Source organism: Oncorhynchus gorbuscha, linkage group LG11, assembly GCF_021184085.1.
Source record: "Oncorhynchus gorbuscha isolate QuinsamMale2020 ecotype Even-year linkage group LG11, OgorEven_v1.0, whole genome shotgun sequence".
Taxonomy (NCBI): Eukaryota; Metazoa; Chordata; class Actinopteri; order Salmoniformes; family Salmonidae; genus Oncorhynchus; species Oncorhynchus gorbuscha.
This window is the reverse complement of record NC_060183.1, coordinates 10138933-10148180: the sequence shown is the minus strand read 5'-3', so window position 1 is coordinate 10148180 and position 9248 is coordinate 10138933. Positions and strand designations below refer to the sequence as shown.

Genomic DNA, 9248 nt, shown 5'->3' with positions numbered 1-9248 from the left:
TTGTATTTTTAAAATCCTAAATACTTTTCTATACCATTTTTTTTATAGCAGTTCACATGTGGCTCCCTTTCACCCTGCATTGGTATCACAAGTCTGATGGCACTATGGTGTGATAAAAAAAAGAGTCTGCTAAATCAACTAAATATAACAATTCCAAGAGTATTATTCTAATGAGCTCTGCCCAAAACAATACCGTGTGCTTTGCCCATCATTTTGGTATGTTCCTTTTCACATATACATTTACAATTAGGGAATTTAGCAGACACTCTTCACCAGAGCCGCTTTCTCAACAACAACTTAACATAGTCATAGCAAGTAAAACGTTTTTTCTTTTGTAATTGTTACTGAGAATGTTGCCGCTGTTTGGGCCGGCTACTTGCAAATAAATTTTTGTATGTTAAAATACATCTATTTTAATTAAGTGGGGCTGCATGGTAGCCTAGTGGTTAGAGTGTTGGACTAGTAACCAGAAGGTTGTGAGTTCAAACCCCCCCAGCTGACAAGGTACGCATCTGTCGTTCTTCCCCTGAACAGGCAGTTAACCCACTGTTCCTAGGCCGTCATTGAAAATAAGAATTTGTTCTTAACTGACTTGCCTGGTTAAATAAAGGCAAAAAAAAAAAAACTTTAAAAAAAAGGATTTTGATACATTGATCTTTATACTATTTTGTAATTGTATTTTGTAATTTTTCCCCCATCCTTGCTAGAAACAGGTAAATGAGAGGGATATGAGAGTCTCAGATCTTTTACGGTTCAATAAACAATCTCTCCATGTTAGCCACAGTGGCCACACAATGACCATCATCATAGACTACGGTGAAACTGTGCCCGCATTCAGTTCCTTCAGGTCAGGCCTCTCCATACTGACCACCGCAGCCAGTATCTGGTCCCCCACACCATCCCTGGTCAAGGTGAAGTTAATCAGGGTGCACTGGGCCTGCAGCTCAGGCTGGCAGTGGGAGCTGCCAAGATTAGTGTGGAGGATCCGTCTGAAGCTGGGGTTGTGCTCACACTCCTTGTCCCCTATCTGAATGTACCCGCGGAGAGGCAGAAACGAGAGGAGATGAGAGTAGAGGAAGGGGATGAGAGGTGTTGGAGGTGAGATGATTGAAGACATGTTGTATTAAGATCAATCCAAACTTAAAGTGAGTCCATGCAACTTTCACTTGAATGCATAATGTGACATTTTATGGTAGGTATACACCCCTCATGGTAGGATTTGGCCAAGTGGAACTGACTGACAAGTTTATTTTAAAACAGATATCAGAGTTGATGTGGCCCTAAAACCGGGTCTACAGTCTCCTCTAGGTTCTCAATCAAAACCACGTCACCAGCAGATTAGCGCTCTCTCTATGAAGTGGAGTTACCTGAGAAAGACACACAGTAAATTTTACTGTCACTAGAAGAGCATAAATGGGTCTTTATCAGTTTGACCAAACATTTTTAAAACTTTATATGACGTGTTTGTTGGAACAAATGATGGGAAAATTTAATTGAAGAAAAAAAATCTAATCTACACTACATTGTTATAGTAATTCATTAGACCAGGAAGTGATTCAGAGAAAAGTTAGTTATCTTTCTCACACAATCTGCCCAATAGAAGAGGCAATTATGGTCTCTATTAAGATAATATACCCTCTTCAGAAACTCTCTCCCGAACAGCTGCCAGCTGCCAGCTGCCATCTTGTGATTCACCCTCTCGGTCCGATGGGGATGATCTCCTTTTTTGATCCACTTGCCGCCCTGTAGCTGAGGGAGGTGGCGTTCTCTGTGGTGTCATGACTTTACAGTCATTAATCTGATGACTGTTATTTATTTAATCCACTAACTATGTTTAATTGTTACCCGATTTAATGAATCATGTAAACAATTAACTCATTAGGATTTGGGGCATCACTGCCACGACTTCTGCCGAAGTCGAACAGGGCTTTTGAGCACCTGAAGACTCTGTTTACCTCGGTGCCTGTGCTGGCTCATCCGGATCCCTCTTTGCCATTCATAGTGGAGGTGGACGCATCCGAAGCTGGGATAGGAGCAGTGCTCTCTCAGCGTTCGGGTACACCACTGAAGCTTCGCCCCTGTGCTTTCTTTTCGAAGAAGCTCAGCCCAGCGGAGTGAAACTATGATGTAGGGAACAGAGAGCTGTTAGCTGTCATAGAAGCCTTGAAGGTGTGGAGGCATTGGCTTGAGGGGGCTAAACACCCTTTTCTCATCTGGACTGACCACCGCAATCTGGAGTACATCCGGCAGGCGAAGAGATTGAATCCTCGCCAGGCAAGGTGGGCCATGTTTTTCACTCGTTTTGTGTTTACTCTTTCTTACAGACCAGGCTCCCAGAACGTTAAGGCAGACGCATTGTCTCGGCTGTATGACACAGAGGAGCGGTCCATGGATCCCACTCCCATACTCCCAGCTTTGTGTCTGGTGGCGCCGGTAGTGTGGGAGCTGGACGCGGACATTGAGCGGGCGTCACGTGCAGAGCCTTCTCACCCTGAGTGTCCAGCTGGTCGTCTGTACGTTCCGTCCGCTGTCCGCGACCGATTGATATATTGGGCTCACACGTCACCCTCCTCTGGTCATCCTGGGATAGGTCGGACGAAGCGCTGTCTTGAAGGAAGGTACTGGTGGCCCACTTTAGCTAAGGATGTGAGGATTTATGTTTCTTACTGTTCGGTGTGCGCCCAGTGCAAGGCTCCTAGACACCTGCCCAGAGGTAAGCTACAAACTCTACCCGTTCCTCAACGGCCATGGTCGCACCTGTCGGTGGATTTTTTTACTGATCTTCCACCTTCACAGGGTTACACCACGATCCTGGTCGTTGTGGATCGGTTTTCAAAGTCCTGTCGTCTCCTCCCTTTGCCCGGTCTCCCTACGGCCTTACAAACTGCAGAGGCCCTGTTTACACACGTTTTCCGGCACTATGGGGTGCCTGAGGATATAGTGTCTGATTGGGGTCCCCAGTTCACATCAAGGGTCTGGAAGGCGTTTATGGAGCGTCTGGGGATCTCGGTTAGTTTTCACCCCGAGAGTAATGGGCAGGTGGAGAGAGTTAACCAGGATGTGGGTAGGTTTCTGCGGTCTTATTGCCAGGATCGGCCGGGGGAGTGGGCGAAGTTCGTGCCCTGGGCAGAGATGGCTCAGAACTCGCTACGTCACTCCGCCCCTAACCTTACTCCCTTTCAATGTGTATTAGGGTATCAGCCGGTTCTGGCTCCTTGGCATCAGAGCCAGACCGAGGCCCCTGCGGTGGACAATTGGTTTCGGCACGCTGAGGAAACCTGGGAGGCAGCCCACGTCCACCTTCAGCGTGCCATAAGGCGCCAGATAATTGGCGCAGACCGTGAGGCCCCAGTGTTCGCACCAGGGGACAGGGTCTGGCTCTCGACCTGAAACCTGCCCCTTCGCCTGCTCTGCCGGAAGCTGGGTCCGCGGTGTGTGGGGCCGTTTAAAGTCCTGAGGAGAGTGAACGAGGTATGTTATAGATTACAACTACCCACTCATTACCGTATTAATCCCTCGTTCCATGTGTCTCTCCTCAGGCCGATGGTGGCTGGCCTGCTCCAGGAGGCTGAAGTGCGTGATGTTCCTCCGCCTCCTCTAGACATCGAGGGGGTTCGGGCGTACTCTGTTCGATCCATTTTGGAATCGAGACGTCGGGCGAGGGGCCTTCAGTACCTCGTGGACTGGGAGGGGTACGGGCCGGAGGAGAGATGCTGGGTTCCGGTGGAGGACGTGTTAGATCCTTCCATGTTATCAGAATTCCACCATCCCCATCCGGATCGCCCTGCACCTCGCCCTCCGGGTCGTCCCCGAGGCCGGTGTCGACGCGCAGCTGGAGCCGCGCGTCGGGGGGGTTACTGTCACGACTTCTGCCGAAGTCGTTGCCTCTCCTTGTTCGGGCGGTGCTCGGCGTTCGACGTCACCGGTCTTCTAGCCATCATTGATCCTTTTTTCATTTTCCATTGGTTTTGTCTTGTCTTCCCACACACCTGTTTTCAATCCCATTCATTACCTGTTGTGTATTTAACCCTCTGTTTCCCCTCATGTCTTTGTCAGAGATTGATTTGTTGTCAGTGTAGTGTGATTGTTTGTATAGGTGCGCGTCGGGTCTTCGTACCCATGTTTTGTTTGTACATTTATTGTTATGGAGCATACTCGTGGAACTTTTATTAAAATACTCCATATATAAACTCCATTTGACTCTCCTGCGCCTGACTTCCCTGCCACCTATTACAGCTATGCGTGACAATCACGGAAGAGTTAGTTTAAACTCTTAAAAGACGTTTTTAAAAAGAATAGAAAACAAAGTGATAACTGGCTCAGGCCACAGTGTACTGTGCATTAGTTTGGTCCGCTAGAAAGTGTCATATCCCATTTCAATCTTCAGGCCACTGCTTATATTGAGTTATATTATATTATATCCCCTGAATTAAACTCTATAAGATATATATATATATATATATATATATATATATATTTCTTCAATAAACAGACATCTTATTAATCAATACCTGTTATCATCTTATTATATCATCATTCTGAACAGTCGTTACTGTCACATTGATATAAAGGATCAGGAGACAGGCGCAGGAATGCGTAATAGTTTTTTGTATATTAGCCAAATTACAGCGTGCCGTGTAAAGGCACGGGGATGAAGACCAAACAAACACGTATACAAAACACAGGGTTGAAACCCAAACAAAAGAGTGAGGAGTACCTGGAATAAATACACGGGATGAGACACGAACATACACAAGCGCACAACGATACAACACGGGATGAGACCCGAACATACACAAGCGCACAACGATACAACACGGGATGAGAACCGTAATCATCTGCACAATACAAATGGCACGAAAGCCAAAACAACAAGGCACAGATACTCACACGACCAACGGACATTGGAACAATAATCAACAGCCCAATTGAAATCAAAGGACACATTTATACAATTACAATCAGGGGAAATGGGGACTAGGTGTGCGTAATGACACAGTTCCGGAGGGATCCGTGACAGTAACCTCAATCATCTGCAAAAACCCCAGCCGTACTCATGATTCAGTACTACACAAATTGGTTTAATTATTTATGTACTAGCTAACTAAATAATAAACAGGATAACATACACACTTAAGACACGAGACAAAAAGTCCCTTGCGGACTTTTACAATATGGTGGCTTCTTACACAACAACATGGAGAGAGAGAGAGATGTATCCACTTATCGTGGATACATTTCAGAACTATTCTCACAGTAATCACATGAACAGCCGCACGTTTGGAATAAGAAATAATGAGTATATTTACGTGTGAGTGCCTTTGTCCGCCATTTATCTCTGTCGGGAACCAATCCTCCTTAGGAAGGTTGTTGGCCTTTTAGCGGCAAGCTGTATGGCACTATTTGTCTGAAAGCCCTTTCCCTGTCTTCTACTGTTGTTCACTCTGGAAGATAGCTAGCCAGCCGTGTCGATGGTTCCCATTGGGGAGATGACAATAGCGTACTACGGTGATTTGACAAAAGTAGGTAGGATGGTTTGAAGAGTTTGCTTTTCTAGATATTTGACTCAAGACAGCTAATCAGCTGTACCAGTGATTGTCTGAGAGGTGAGCTCGCTTCTTCCTCCTCGTGTTGATAGTCAGGATTCAGACCCCTTTGGATATGAGCTGCAGCTCGCCGTTTTTTTGTTCAAGTCTGGGAGGTGTGGTATTTTCTTCACCTGGTGTTGTGGTTCAAAGTTCCAACCATTTCAAATGTGTAGCTCCCACCCCAACGTTTCCTGGTCTAATGTTAATCTCTGTTGGCAATGCCTTTATGCACTCTGGCTGAAGGGGACGGTTCCGTCAGTTTGACATGCTCTCTGACCTCCCTCAGGGCGTGACTACTTATTGTGCAAAGGTACACTATATGTCGGCAAGTTCTCCTAAAATCACATTCCTACCTTAACAAAAAAATGCAGCATGTTTCACATTATATGCACAATGTTTTGGATGAAAACTTGACAGATAAAGGGGATACACTTTCTAAGTTATAGTATTTCGTCCATACCATTTTTAATGACATCACAAAATAAAAAACAATATGACAGTTTTCTATAGCTCCCCACTGACCATTCCCAAATTCTTATGTTAGAAATATTGTTCCAGTATTCACTCTTGAGCGTGTTAGAGTTTCGGTGGGAAAACTGCCTGTGAAACAAAGGCACATTCCAATGCGCATTGTAAGATGGAGGGAGAGAGTCTTCTTCTACCTTAATGTACGACAGGCAGTGGAGGTGTCAAAAACCCTCCTCCCCTCTTCTGGTGAGAGGTGGTCTCGTGGAAGATTATTCATTGCAAACTTGATCTGCTCATCTGGATTACAGCGTGGACATCCTGTCGTCCGGCAGGCCCCTCGTTCTGCCACGCCACAATGTCAGCGTTGTCCATCAGCATGGCCAGAGGGTCCAGGTCAGGGGTCACTGGGAGAGAGAGGAGCTGCTGTGGTCATCCTTTATCAGCATATACTACTGTCGTAGGATGTAAGTCAGTTACTAGGAAAATCTTCAAACCATCTCCCATGTTGTCAAACTGTGTTGTAGCCCACATAAAGCTTTTGATATTGTCATGTGAACGTCCTAGTAATTGTCTGTCTTCTCTCGCCCTGTAGTTGACAGAGGAAATATCTCCAGGTGTTGTCTATGAGCTAGTGGCAGTAGCCCTTAGTGAAGTATCCCAGCTAGGATACACAAAGTCCTCTCCCGACATCTGAAACTCTACACCACCTCCTCCCAGCACACATTCTCCAGCAAGGGCAAGTTCTCCAGCCAGGGCACGTTCTCCAGCCAGGGCATGTTCTCCAGCCAGGGCACGTTCTCCAGCCAGGGCACGTTCTCCAGCCAGGGCACGTTCTCCAGTCAGGCCACGTTCTCCAGCCAGTGCACGTTCTCCAGCCAGGGCTCGTTCTCCAGCCAGGGCACGTTCTCCGACGTCAGACCATCCACCTACAGACCACAACACAATGTGACATGACATGGCATAACTGCTGAGTGACACAGGACAGATCACAACTCAAGATTCCCACATACTATATGTAACTTGAATTTTCTGGCAAATCTCATATTGATATAAAAGCATGATTTACACAAAAAGCAATTAGCATTCTACCCTGAGTGACACTGATTACCCACACTGCACCCTGCTAGCTGCAGACTCAATCAAAAGTAAACAGTCAGTACTCTAACTGTCTTAAAGTTATAGAACACAGCTGGTTCAGAAATAATAAGCTTAACTAATCAATAATGATTACATTGTTGAAAATGCTGAGCGCTTTATTCCCTTGTTCATCTAGTGGATCCTCCTCACGCTGTCAACACATCTCCTTACTGAATACTAATCAGTACCGTGTGTGTGTGTGTGTGTGTGTGTGTGTGTGTGTGTGTGTGTGTGTGTGTGTGTGTGTGTGTGTGTGTGTGTGTGTGTGTGTGTGTGTGTGTGTGTGTGTGTGTGTGTGTGTGTGTGTGTGTGTGTGTGTGTGTGTGTGTGTGTGTGTGTGTGTGTGTGTGTGTGTGGCCTACTCACCAGGTGGTTTGAGAGGGAGATGGTGCAAGCGGTGGACTCAGCCTCCTGCTGTCATTTTAGCTTGTCGTCCACGGCTGTATCAAACCTGGCTGTCAGCTTGGCCAGTTTCTCATTAAGGTGCTGTCACACACACAAACACAATGGCGAGAGAGCGAGCGATAGAAAGCGATATTGCTTGGTAAGATGACAGATAAAACTTCAAATGATCTAAACGCTCATTACCCGACGACAAGCTACAAACAGGTTTACTCCGGATGAAACAAAACTTTCTTCTGTCTTTCAAAACTGTCTTCTGAAAGTTGGCGAAAAGTTATCCATCTCCACCAAGGATTGGTGGAATTATTATTATTTTTTAAATTAGAATTGCTAATAACCCCTGATTCAGGAGCCTTTCTCTGCAGAAATGCTCTTGCTGACGGCCAAACAAATGACACGGAAAATAGTGGATTGGGAACTTATTCGAGAATAAATCAAATCAAATTGTATTGGTCACATACACGTGTTTTGCAGATATTATTGCCAGTGTCGGGAAAATGCTTGTAAAACAAGGAACTTTTCCGGGTTGGACGTTAGCAGGCACCAAGGCTGCTGCTGCATGATCGGACTACATTCAGATGGACTGGGGAGAAACTGCTGAGAGGATTGACTCACAACTGTTTTTTACTGGTATTTACTGCTACAGCCTTTTTAAGTAGAACTCACTTCAGAGATGTAAAAACTATTTGTAAGGAAACAGAGGTGTTATTGCATACACTATTACATTATTGTTAAATACATTCCAAGATTTATATAACATGTTCATTCTAATACCAGGATGTAGTGAACTATTTCAAAACTAACCACTGTTTCTAACTGGTCAGCGTTAACTCACGCTGATCTTGGTCTTGATGATTGTGAGCTTGTCCTGTGCTGCGGCCTGCTCAGCCTTGGCCTTGCTCAGAAACTGGCCTCACCAGACATGTCACCAACTGAGCATGTGTGGGATGCTCTGGATCAACCTGTACAAAGGTATGTTCCAGTTCCCTCCAATATCCAGCAACTTCACACAGCCATTGAAAGGAGTGGGACAACATTCCACAGGCAACAACCAACAGCCTGATCAACTCGATGTGAAGGAGATGTGACACTGAATGAGGCAAATGGTCACACCAGATACTGGCTGCTTTTCTGATCCACACCCCTTCCTTTTTTAAGCTAACTGTGACCAACATATGGATATCTGTATTCCCAGTCATGTGAAATTCATAGATTATTACCGAATGAATTTATTTCAATTGACTGATTTCCTTATGAACTGCAACTCAGTAAAATCTTTGAAATTGTTGCATGTTGCATTGTTCAGTATAGTATGGGATAGTGTTTTACAGTCCCAAAATTATTCTGAAACAATCCCTTTAAATAAATTATTTGTTGATCATTTTGGTCCCCCCAATTTGACGTTTGTCCAATTTTTTCCAAAACCCTATGGGTTAATGTAAGGTTTTAAACGTTTAAATTGAGACACTGTTACCTAACTCCTCAAAATGTCATGTTTTGTCATATATTGTCATGTCTTGTCCTTGTGCTTCCCCTTCTGTTCGTTTCCCCCTGCTGGTCTTATTAGGTTCTTTCCCTCTTTCTATCCCTCTCTCCCCCTCCCTCTCTCCCTCTCTCTCTCTCTCTCTCTCTCTATTGTTCCGTTCCTGCTCC

General features: G+C 45.3%; 1 long non-coding RNA gene across 1 annotated transcript; it reads right to left on the bottom strand.

The window, feature by feature from the left end:
• Positions 1–6024: 6024 nt before the first annotated feature.
• Positions 6025–7681, bottom strand: LOC124048001. Its single transcript, XR_006841158.1, has 2 exons — positions 7560–7681; positions 6025–6982 (listed from the first exon to the last, which is right to left on the bottom strand). It is a non-coding gene; the product is annotated as an uncharacterized LOC124048001 (long non-coding RNA).
• Between the last annotated feature and the right edge of the window lie 1567 nt (positions 7682–9248).